This window comes from Athene cunicularia, assembly GCF_003259725.1.
Source record: "Athene cunicularia isolate RWA chromosome 11 unlocalized genomic scaffold, athCun1 chr11_part1, whole genome shotgun sequence".
Taxonomy (NCBI): Eukaryota; Metazoa; Chordata; class Aves; order Strigiformes; family Strigidae; genus Athene; species Athene cunicularia.
Genome location: NW_020799113.1, coordinates 14,616,724 through 14,629,435, shown reverse-complemented (window position 1 = coordinate 14,629,435; position 12,712 = coordinate 14,616,724). Strand labels below are relative to the sequence as shown.

General features: G+C 36.6%; 1 long non-coding RNA gene across 1 annotated transcript in view; it reads left to right on the top strand.

Moving 5' to 3' along the window:
- The window catches only part of LOC113484378, a 63,973-nt gene that overhangs the window by 34,552 nt on the left and 16,709 nt on the right, over positions 1-12,712 (top strand). The window contains exons 2-3 of the long non-coding RNA XR_003399211.1: positions 4,008-4,115; positions 6,626-6,692. This is a non-coding gene — a long non-coding RNA (uncharacterized LOC113484378). The remainder of the gene's footprint in view (positions 1-4,007; positions 4,116-6,625; positions 6,693-12,712) is intronic.

The window sequence follows — 12,712 nt, the reverse complement described above, 5'->3', positions numbered from 1 at the left end:
TGTGCACTGTCGAAAACAATGGCAATTGAAGTAACACTGTTGCTTTCCTGCTGGCTAGGTGATGTTTTACCCTCTGTTGTAACATTATTGTTTGTGTTACCAGGATTTTAATTTTGCAGACATAGAACTGTAATGGAATCCACTTGGTGGATTATTTAGTTTATGCCTTCCACTTTATTTTAGCTTCTAGTCTCATAAGTCCCTGCTTGTAAAGTAATCAATCAAACATTGATTTTATGTACTACTTCCCTTTAATCTGTTCTTAGATAATATTTAATCAATATATATTTAAAACTCCTAATGTTTAAACAAATCATCACCTCATCATTTTGGTGTAGATGCAGAAAACTAAACAATACATTATTAACTTATGTATTGTAGGCTGAAAATGCTGTCTAGGCTTATCTTTTTTAGTGTGCTTTTGACATAAAACCACTTCACTGAGTCACATACTGAGAAATTCAATAGTAAAATGGGCTTAGTGATTTACTAAAACCATATGTAAATCGCATATAGTATGTATAGATTAGGAACTCCATAGAAAAAAGAGGACAGCTGTAAGGAGATAGAACCATGAGTTACTTATCACAGAATCATCTCGGTTGGAAAAGACCTTGAAGATCACCTAGTCCAACCATAAACATCACCCTGACCGTTCCCAACTACACCAGACCCCTCAGCGCTGGGTCAACCCGACTCCTCAACCCCTCCAGGGATGGGGACTCCATTCCAATGCCCAACTACCCCTTCTGTAAAGAAATGCTTCCTAATATCCAGTCTAAACCTTCCCTGGCACATCTTGAGGCCATTCTCTTTTGTCCTGTTGCTTGTTACTTCATTAAAGAGACTCATCCCCAGCTCTCTGCACCCTCCTTTCAGGGAGCTGTAGAGGGCGATGAGGTCTCCCCTCAGCCTCCTCCAGGCTAACCAACCCCAGTTCCCTCAGCCGCTCCCCGTACGACCTGTGCTCCAGACCCTGCCCCAGCTCCGTTGCCCTTCTCTGGACACGCTCGAGTCATTCAATGGCCTTTTTGTAGTGAGGGGCCCAAAACTGAACACAGTCATTGAGGTGCGGCCTCACCAGTGCTGAGTACAGGGGTCAGATCCCTTCCCTGTCCCTGCTGGCCACGCTATTGCTGACACCAGCCAGGATGCCATTGGCCTTCTTGGCCCCCTGGGCACACTGCTGGCTCCTGTTCAGCCAGCTGTCAATCCCCCCCCAGGTCCCTCTCTGACTGGCAGCTCTCCAGCCACTCCTCCCCAAGCCTGCAGCGCTGCTGGGGGTTGTTGTGGCCCAAGGGCAGCCCCCGGCATTTGGCCATTGAAACTCCTACAGTTTTTGAAGATTCTGTAGTTTTAATCATAACTTTATGTTGATATTCCTATTTCTATTGTGTTTGGCAGCAAATTGCTGTTTTAAAATTGTATTCCTATTTCATTGTTAGTGTCTGAAACTGAATTACAATGATCCATAACAACATTTTCTTAATTATGTTGCTATCAGTTAATTAACACTTGTACAATGCATACCAGACATAGATTAGAAAAAGGATGAAGACATGTCCCATGTCAAGGAATGTAGGCTGGGATTTTACAAATGAAGAGGTCTAATGGAGTTCAGCAAGAGTTCCCTTTTGACTATCAATGAGAACTTGATACCTACTTTCTCCAGCACGCTTTGAAAATCCTAGCTATGGAGTAAAGGGGCCAGTGCTACAGCGCTTCTCAAAATACTGTGTGTGGCATGTAGTCTCCCTGGATCAAAAGATGGCACTGCACAAATTTGGGAGTGATTTTTTACAAAACTGAACGATGAGACTGGATACATCAGAACTGAAACAAGCATTAACAGTATTGAATATAGATATCAACATACACCAAATTCTTTGATACATTTTTGTTGTATCATTAGGTGTGACAAACTTTTTTTCAAAATCTTTATAAAGTCTTAACCAAGAATTTCTGTTAATTAATTGTTGCACAAAATCCCCCCCTAAACCTTCACTCCTTATTGATTCTTTACTTCATTCTGCAGGTAAGATTCAAAGTGACAGGGTTAAAACCTGTAAGATAACACCTTGTTCAAGATGGAAGATGTCTGTTATTGTTGAGACAATAGGAACAATGGGCTAAACTTCTCTGAACTGCATCTTAACATAGACAAGATCATCCCAGGTGATTCTCATGATTTGAAAAATATTTGTTATATATACCTGTTCAATAACGTCTAGCTGGCGTGTCAGAGGCAACCTCATTTTTATTTGTTGGAAAGTACCCTCAATTCTAAACCAGTTCTGTCTATTTCTGTGGTTTTGAACACAAAAGAATACATTCTTATATGAGTAGCAAGATATTTTAAATAATGAAATATAATTCCATCAGCACTGTGTACTCCTGTTATTTATGACTGTACTAAATTATCTACAACTGAAGACATCCAGTTTATAATGAGATATCTGATGATTTATTTTTGCAAAAAATATTAGCTTTATTATTTATTAATTCTAGCTGTATTCCTCCGTGTATACTCCATAAATATTAACATATCTGATGTCTTGTAAAGATATGATGAAAATAGCATTATGCCTGATATATGGGGAAGATTTGACATCTCATTTTTATGTAGTTGATCTTCTATAGCTTATAGTATCAAGAAGCTCAATTAATTAAGGACTCGTGTCAAAATAAAAATAGTGCTAGTGTAAGGATATCTGGAGACTAGCATTTGGTCTAAATACACTGTTTAGTCATGAACATTATCACAGAGATTGTAAAGTAGAAGAGTGTGTTTTGTTCATTTGTGGAAGAATAAAGAAATTACTGTATTTCTCAACGAATACCTGTATAAAAATATTGAGACCTATGTGAGGATATTGTGATTTGTTCTCACAGGAGATCTCAAGTTGTCCTCTTAAAAATCATATTTGTACTGAATATTACTTTAACTATTATCAAACCAGTAAAACTATCTAAATTTACTTTTAAAAATTAGCCAGATAGCTCATCATGATTTTATATGAATGTTAGGGGTTAGGATGGTAGGGTTAGCTATTAAGGTTAGGGATTGGGGTTAGTCGTTAGGGTTAGGGTTAGAGGGCTAGGGTTAACCTTTAGGATTAGCCATTAGGTTAAGGTTTAAATTTAAGCCATTAGGGTTAGGGTTTACGGTTTAACTTTAGGGTTAGGGGTTAGCCATTGGGGTTAGGTTTAGGGTTAGCCATTAGAGGGTTAGGGTTTAGCATTAGCATTGGGTTAGGGTTAGGGTTTAGTTTTAGGAGGTTAGGGGGTTAAGGGTAGGGGTAGGGTTTAGGATTAGGTTTAGGGTAGGGTTAGGTTTATTGTTAGATTAGGGTTAGGGTTAAGGGTTAGATTTAGGGATTAGCGTTAGGGGTTAGGTTTATGCTTAGGTTTAGGGTTAGGGGTTAGTGTTAGGATTAGGGGTTAGGGTTAGCCATTTTGGTTAGGGGTAGGGGTTATGGTTAGTGGTTAGGGTTAGGTTTAGGGGTTAAAGCTAGTGTTAGCCATTAGGGTTAGGGTTAAGGTTAGGGTTTAGGGTTTGGGTTAGTGTTAGGGGTTCGGATTTAGGGTTAGGGGTTAGGGTTAGGGTTAGGGTTAGGGTAGGGTTAGGTTTGGTTTTAGGTGAGTGTTAGGGTTAGGGTTTGTTTAGGGATTAGGGGTAGAGGTAGGATTAGGGTTACAGATGGGTTTAGGGTTAGGGTTAGTCTGAAACCCACAAAGACCATCTGGAATCTGAGGTTTATCAGAAGATTATTGTTCAATGCTGGTTATCTCAAAACCCCAAATCCTTTACATGTGTGCTGATATAGTCTTTTGTAGAGTCTGATATCGAGAGATTTCCTTTAAGCTTGTTACAGATTTGGTCTGATTAAGAACATGACAATCACTTCTGTTTTGATACTGTGATGGTTTGACAATTAAATACAGTACTGTCTGTGTAAGTATTTTAAGGTTAAATTTACAGATTCTGTCATTGTCATTTCTCTCAGGTTTTCTCTTCAGATGGAAGAAGAATTCTCTCACATAAACATTTGTAAAGGCACCGTATTAATATTGAGATCATGAAGACTTAGAAGAACTTGTTTCCCCAATTATAGGTAAGCCTGAAACACTCAAAGGGGCATTGTAGTGATTTGACAAATGCAAATTTAACATAGAACTCAACATGTCATAAATAATTTATATTACAAGTTGATCTTATCTTTGAACAAACATCTTAGTTTTCCAAATATCTTTATACAGGTAAGGCAGCTAAATCTTCCTGTTCTGTGGGGAGAAGGCAGAGTTCCTAGTTACAACTAGGTTGACTGTGTGCGGGTGAAAAGTCCCATCTGATAAACTGGTAACAAGGGAACAGTGGGGAAAAGGAGCAGCCTCATGGCTGTAACTAAAGCACATTATGTCATGTATTCTGTAAGGGATTTCAATTCTTTAGTTTTCTAGGAAATGCAAAGAGACCAGTAGTACTTTGGTGAAGTCTGCTTTTTTTAAAGATGCAATTTAGTAGTTCCAGATGTGTCTAAAGCCAGTGTGAAATTGGCGGATTCAAGAAGGCTGACTTGAAAACCTTAGAAGTAAACAGAACGAGCAAATCTAAGGCACTTGCATTGCATTTGTAAAGATTTACGCCAGTATGTTTGGTGTTGATTGTGGCTTCTCTTATCATATCTCTCTGTTTTCATTAGAGAACAGGCTGTGACTTTGGCTTCTAGCCAGTATCTTTTGGCAGGACTGATATTGTGGAGATGGTATGGCCATCACACACATCTTCATGTATACAGCATGTGACATTTGTATGGCATGTTAGAAAAATTGTGCTGAGTTTGCCTGCTACAATTGATATTAGCTCAACAAAGCTGAATGTGTTCTTCGCATTTCAACATGTTGTGGTATCAGGATCCCAGTGTTTCTATATCAGTATTGTTACCTACAGATAATTACATTAAAAAATGATTATTGTTTTTGTGATATACTACAAGGGAGGTATTTAGCAGTTCCTTAAAATCGTGGGATTACAAATAGTTTGGGTTTGCTATGTATTAGTACAAAAGGAAAAATAATCTGAGTAGCATACGCACATATATTGTACACAAACATATATTTATATATAATTCATGCAATATACTAGATTAGGTAACTGCTGCATACTTTAGGTGATGTTTTAAATCATGAAGCTCAAGTTGCAACACTGTAGTAATTGAAGGAGAGCCGTGCAACTTTGTGATGGAATGGAACAGATCATTATTAATATGAGGCAGAATCCATACATAAAAATCAAGCAAAGGAACCTGTGTGTTTCCTAGGCATTATTGAGATGCCAATCAGAGTGCTGCATGTGTGCCTGGAATCCTAAACACTTTTCTGGATGCATTTATTCCATATCATTGGTATAAAATACCTAAAAATAAATTCTAGGGCTCTCCAAAGGCTTGTAAGTATTTGCTACTGCTCACATATTTCTGAAATCTATTGTCTGTCATTTGACAAAGACTCAGTGTCAAATAACTGCCAGTTCACTAGCATTCCAGACTGTCACCTTCATTTTACTTCGTTCCTGGGAGGAGAAGCATTCTTGCAGGTTTTTTTGTTTGGTTGGTTGGGTTTTTTTTGTTTTGGTTTGGTCTTTGCTTTTTTCTGGAGGCAGCAGGCTACAAAATCTTGTTCCTGCCGTACATTCATTTCTTGAATGCCTGTGGATAGGGTTAAGGCTACTGCTGAGGAGACTCAAAGCTAATGCTATGCAGGGAGTATGGCACTTCCTTATGTGAAGTAAAATTAAAAATTGCAAGCTACTTTGACCATGATGCAGCTCCCCATTGGCATTTTTATTTGCTAGCAGAACTTCATTTCAGTGCAGTTTATGCCAGCCTGAAAAGCTTGATGCAAAACTCCTTAGTGCTATACTTTCTATTTGTATCAGTTTTGTGCTTTTGAGTCAAGTCAGTTTTCTGTAGATACTATGTCCAGTGTGTCCCGTAGACATATGTTCCTTCAGGAAAAATAACCAAAGTGACAAAACGGTTTTGTATAATGGTTTGGCACAAAAGATAGAGGAAGGCAGAGCAGAAATGTATTGCATTGGAGATGTGGTTTTCCCCAGTAAAGAAAGGATGGGTTTAATCCATTTTAAAACTACAAAGGCTATAACAAAGCATAGTATGAAACTGTAAGTATATTATATATTATGGTAATGAGAATAGAAGAATTCTGGTATGGGACATAACTACTATATCTGTATGAATATATTTTGTATATTTTATGAGAGATTTTTTTTAATAGTAATTTTATAAAGTCTTTGTCAGATATTGTGACCTTGATTCATTATTCCTTGATTCTTGCATCACATGCTGTTAGAACAATATAGACGTTGAATGATGCAGTGGTGGATCACACTCTGTTAAGGTTTTGCACAGATACCCTTTATCTGTGCTTTCTCCAAGCTGAATGTTGAACTTGATGTTTTAAGAGTGACAAACATGACATATACCAGCAGAATGGTATTAATATATGAAATGCATGAGTTCCTTTAGAATGCATTTTGCTTGCTCTTCAAATAGCATCAAAGCCCTGCAATGATAAGTATCTGATTTTTTTTTTTCTTATATAGCATTTATGTGAGGTGAGAAACAAGAGACCTGCATGATTATCTGGGCCTCAGAATTGTGAGAAGAAATGTAAGTATAATTTAAATATCTAGTAGATATTTCTTAACTGTGATACTGTTGAGCACAAAACAAGCTTGATTAATATGCATCTATCTAGCCTTTTTAAGAATTGTGTATCAAAGGATAAAGCATTCACGTTTTGTACAAAGTATGAGGCTGTAGCCATATCAATATAACTATAATTATACTTCTAATCTTTCCTCTGAGTATCTCTACTTTCCTTGGTGGCTGGCATCAAACTTTTTAAAAAGAGATTATTAATATTCACATTTCAGTTTGAGAACTTTCGCCTGAAGTTCTGTGTGTGTTATCTGATAGAAGAAATAGTCTGAATGTTGGCTCTTTTCATATTTGAAGTATAAGAGTAGAACAGGATACAAAAAATAGCAATATACTGGGTGTATTTTGTGATCACTTACAATACAAATTAGAACAGACTTACTGGGTTCTATTTGGCAGAAAATGGCAACATTACGCAAGAAGGCAGATATCGTGTCTAAATATGGGCAGGGATAAATCTAGCCAAAAAACCAGTCATGTATGCAGATGTCCCTGCTGAAGTTTTTGCACCTGGGCCATTTGGTTTCCAAACTGACCTCATGACTGGCCACAATGGCTGCCTTCTCTTCAAGAGCCAAAAGAGGAAGAGGCTTAAGTGGGTCCATATGGCACACAACAATCGACAGCAAAGATGCATTGCCAACTTGGTATTGCAACTACAGTTTGTATTTCAATGTGCTGTGGAATTGGTTCACTATTCACAGAAGAGCAAGTGCTGCCAGGAGCAGCTTAATCTATGAATTTATCTAATTATGTCCTAAAAGCACCGGAGAACTGCAGTATGATTTCAGATGTTGTGAGATGAAGCCAAAGTCAATTTAACCTGAACTGTGCAAATTCCAATTTGTATCCAGAATCAAGAAGTTGAACTTCACTTATCTATAGTGGGGAAAAAAAAAAAAAAAAAAAAAAAAAAAAAAAAAAAAAAAAAAAAGACCATCAGTTGACTTCCAAGAGTTAAAGGAAGATGACGAAAAGTCACAAATAAGCAATTGAACGTGGTTATCTGTGACCTTGAACAACTTTCTGTTGTTTTTCCTTTCTACCTTGGACATCATAATAGAATTTATTTTAAAGCAATGGTACACATCCGAAAAGAGTAAAAGACCTTTGATATAATTGCAATGAAGCTAGAAAATTAAATGATATTACTGTAAACTCCTTGTAATAGCCCAGGCAATAACTTGACTGTGTTTGAGTGCTATAGCTCTGTTTGTTCAGTAGTTGTTCATTATGTAGTTTTATTGGTTATTTTTCCATATTATCATCTGTTGGTAGAGGGTACTTAACTATTTATGAGTATCTCCAAGGGTGAAGTTTGCAATTTCCTTGCTGGAATTATAAGTGAGAGTAAAGTAATGGTAGGTAGTGTGACAGCTGTGTGTATTTGTTCCATGGTGATATCTAGAAAAATATATATGTGAGTCATTCTTTCTACCTGAAGACAGCCATATAGTTTGAGTAGGAGATTTCCTTGTGACTGTGGTATTCTTGTTGACTAATATGAACCAAACACATATTTGCATTTGATGACTCAAGTAGAGACCTTGTCCCTAAGGTTATATTTAAACCAAATCTCATTAGGGTTAAAAAATTTGAAGAATTTCTTTCTGGACATACTGGTTCTACTTAGAAATGCTGTAGTAGGATCTGAAGTGGAAGATATGATACTGAAAGAGTTACTAAAAATATATAGGAGATGTTGTGAAGATAGTCTTCCATCAGGTTTTACTGGGCTCAGAGTTGAGCCTAAAAAAAATGGCAGTAGTTAAAAAAATTTTAATTGGTGTAGCTGACTAAGTAGTATTCATTCAGTGAGGTTTTTTTTTTTTTTTTTTTTTTTGCTAATGTAGGAGACTATTCCAATCCCATTTTTCAGAAGATGGGTCACTACTACTTAGTTTGTGTAGCTCCTCTTTTTTTTTTTTTTTTTTTTTTTTTTTTTGTGACTGCCATAAGCTCACATTCAAATTTGTCACCTTGTCCCAAAGATATTTTAGCATTCACCCTTTTGCATCTTTATACAGAAAAATGTTACTTCCAGAGATCTACACTCCCCTTTTTACAGAGCTGCTGCAAAGAACAGATTTTTAAACAATCTTATCACAAAGCTCATGAAGTTATGGAGATGACATCCTGATCAGGAATGGAAAACCTAGACTCACAGGATTTTTACAAGTTTAATAGTGTTCATCCTACCATCAAATTCTCTCTGAAATGCTTTTATACCTACAGTGCTCTCCTAAGCACTCTGTAAATGTCTTTAAAAAAATAAAATAAAATCTAATAGCCTACAAGCTACAGTACGTAGAAGGAATCTCTGTAAAAACAGCTGTCAATCCAAACACACCAAAGCATTTTGAATATACAACCAAGTCATCAGGCATCACTGCATGTGCCACAGAGTGCTTATACCTATCTGATTCATACTAAGACTTTTATTCAACAAGGCTATTCTCCCAGGGAAACCAAATATATTTTCAAAAGACCAACTAAGTTTCTGTAAGGAATTGCTTCAATCCAGGAAGAAACCCTACTTATTATGTACATCTCATTGTAACATACAGTTTAGGAACCCACATGAAAAAAAAATTAAACAATTACTTTTATCTTTACAAAATTTATATTATATAAAAATTTATATTAGCAAAACTTCACCCCTCACATAACATCCTCATCTAGTCTTTAGCCAGGCACACTCTTGTTCAGGTCATAATGAGAAATAACTTCCCTGCAGTCTAAAATTTACCAACCGAATGGTTCTAAAACCAGACCTGAGCAGAATAATAAAGATGGTTGACACATTCCACTGTGCCCAAAGTAAGTAGCCTCTGCCAGCACAAAACCATGAAAATCCCTGAAACATTATATACTTTTTTCATTGTCTAAACCTCCCCAATGATATTAAACAATCACTACACACCAAAATGATCTAACACAGCTAATCAGATGTAGGTAGAAGTGCAGAATATCCATTTACTTGTTCAAAAAATCCCTTACAAATTAGTCACTTCTCCTCTGATCTTTAAGTTTTCAGGTAGTCACCAAACAAAATACTTCTGAAAGATGATAATGAGAAGAAAAGCTCTTAATTTGAGCTAATAAGAAAACCCAGGAACGCAGAAATACTCATTTAAGAACTTATCGTGTTTCACAGATGGTAAACATTACTTTTCTTCCTCCTTATACTAGAGGAAGCCACTTTATAACCTGTCCTTTCATGCGACCCTCCCTGTCCAAATAATACTCTCTCTGCCACAAGGATCTTCCATGTTTTCCTGTCAGAGACTTTTTTTTTCTTTTTTTTTTTTTTTAACTATTAATTATCTAATGAAACTCTAAGCATATACTCTTCTGTAAAACTAAGATACTTTCTTCCCTATGGCCTCTAGCACTGTGGAAACTTGGAAGACTCTTCTTTTCTGTTCTCAGTGGCAGCACTAGAAAGAGATGATGTTTCCATACCTCCTTCAGAGTCCTTTTATCTGACATGAGGATGCCATGTTGAAAAATAGAGTCATACTGTAGAAAGGGAAGTAATGCCCAAAATCGAATGCTTTGTATTCAGGAGTAAATGAAGGTGTATCCCATGAAGACAATCCATTCAGCAGTGCACAACCGATGCAGAAAGCTGAGAGACCAATTCTGTAGTATTGATTCAGCAGCTAAAAGAGACCAAAGGAACAAATGTGGGCTACAGGAATTTGACCTTTTATTAGATTCCACTGAGAAGCATGTCATATTTCAGTCTCCTCTGAAGAACAACTGTAAGAAAGTCATTTGACCTTGATGGCAAACTTTCTTAGCATTTGTCCTCCAGCAGCCTACTGCAAAGGCCCCATCATCATGTAGGTGAAAAGAGAAATTATAATGAACAATATGGGATCCACAACTGAATTCCACAAAAATATATTGATTTTCTGAGAACTACTATTTTGAATAAGCATAGGAAGGTTGTATATAGTGTTATCTTCACTGGTTTGTGAGTTTGCGGTGAATGGTTTTCTCTCTCTTTTTGTAGTTTCAGCACAGTGTGACACGGACAATGGTTCTTTTGTCTGCCTTGAATGAGGAGTTTGGGTTAGGTGGAGGAGGAGTGAGGTTTACCCATTTGTAAGCAGCGTAGGGAAGGTCTAAGTGTTTTCTACTTATGAATACTAGGTGAAGGTGGTTTATTCAGCTAGCACCCCTACCACAAGAACATCACGATCTCAAGCAAGTATAGCATGGCTCTTTTACGATCAGCAATAGAGAGAGTACCATGGCCCTAGAAACTGTTTTCTTGAAATTCTATATTGCAATACTTGCCACACCTGCTGCAATACTTTCTTAATATAAAATAGATCTTAAAATTCACTTTCTTGTTTTTATTTATTATTGAAAACTCTTATATGCAAAATTTGAATGTCACTTGGATATGAAATTCATATCTTTAAGACTTTCCTTTATTTGATTATTGCGGTCTTTCAAATGACCCTTGTATATTGCTTATGAATTTAACATCTAACTTAGGCTTTTTGTGATCCTTTAGGAAATGACATTAACCTTACTAAACCCAAACCCAATTGTTTTATATTATGTGCCGCTTTTACTGTAAAAGCTGTTGAGCAAGCAAGAAAGGAGTATCTCAACGATGCTCACTATTCTCTGCAATATTTTAACACCAGAAAATAAATTAAATAAAAATAGCTATACTAGGTTAAATTACAAGCTCTTGAGTGGGCAACTTTATCTTTCCGGTCCTGTAAGTGCCATGATTCAGCAGTGAGAGCTTCATTGCTTAGAAGAAGAATGCATTTTTCCAATTGGCTTCACAAAGTTTTATACAGCTCCAGCAGCTAATTTAGGTGTGTATCTGAAGTTTTGTCTGTCATGTATTGCTGAAACAAGACCAAGACTCCTTAAACATCTCAGACTTTATACCTCTCTGAACATGTAGACTGTACCTCGATAATAAGAATTAGAATTTGATGTGAAAAAAGGTAGTTGCAGAAGAAAGAGAAAATTAAGTGTTAAGAAAATATTTACTTACATCCCTTTATTAGAAGAAAGAGATGCTGTTTTGAAGTCACAGATTTACAATTTTCCTGTGATGATTTTTCTCTTGTGTTAAAATGTCAAATATAAGGTTATTTTATGACATTTTCTTTAGTAACTTCAAAATATCAATTTGCCAGAACTTATTAACCTTGAAATATGTCTAGTGTAAAATGTATAGAGTATCATAATGTTATGCAAATTGTCATCGTGGTTTAAAAAAAGCGCCAATAATAAATGATGTCTTCATTTTAAATTTGCTCAAATGACAAGATCAGTGTCAATAAATGAGCAGTATTTGTCAGTTACTTGGGAGCATGTAAACTTAAAGGAAATGCAGACACATTGTAGTAATAGTATTTTGAGCATGGCTAAACATAGCAATTGTAGATGTTAGTGGCATGCCTAGGCTAAAGAAATCTGACAACTTATCACTCATGACAGTGGCCTGCTGAGTGATTAAAGGATGTCTGAGGAGACTTTGTGTGGGGTTCCATGTATTTTGTAGAGACTGTCCATTCATCTGCATTTCCCTACTGTTTGAATGAGCCTGGTGTAACTGCTGAACAGGGCACAGGGAGAAGCATAGTAGGTACTCTCTGAGTATGCCAAGCAAATTAAGAGTCTCAGAGGGCTTGGGAGAGCTGTCCCAGAGAATCATGACCAATAAGGTTGAAACAAAGGGAGGTCTGTCAAAATTTTAGGTGGATCAGGAATGCTCTGTGCATTTCCAATTTGAAATGGCAGTTGGGAAGGGTTTAGGACAGTTATACTCCAGCACCTTAGCGAGATTCTTTATTTTGCAAGTATGTGTTGGCTGTCTGTGTTTAGAGGTAGTCTATTTATAAATGGAGAAAATGATAGTACGCCTCAGCAGTAAGGGTTATGTAGGTGATAATTAAAAAGAAACGTCTGTTAGAAATTATAAGGGC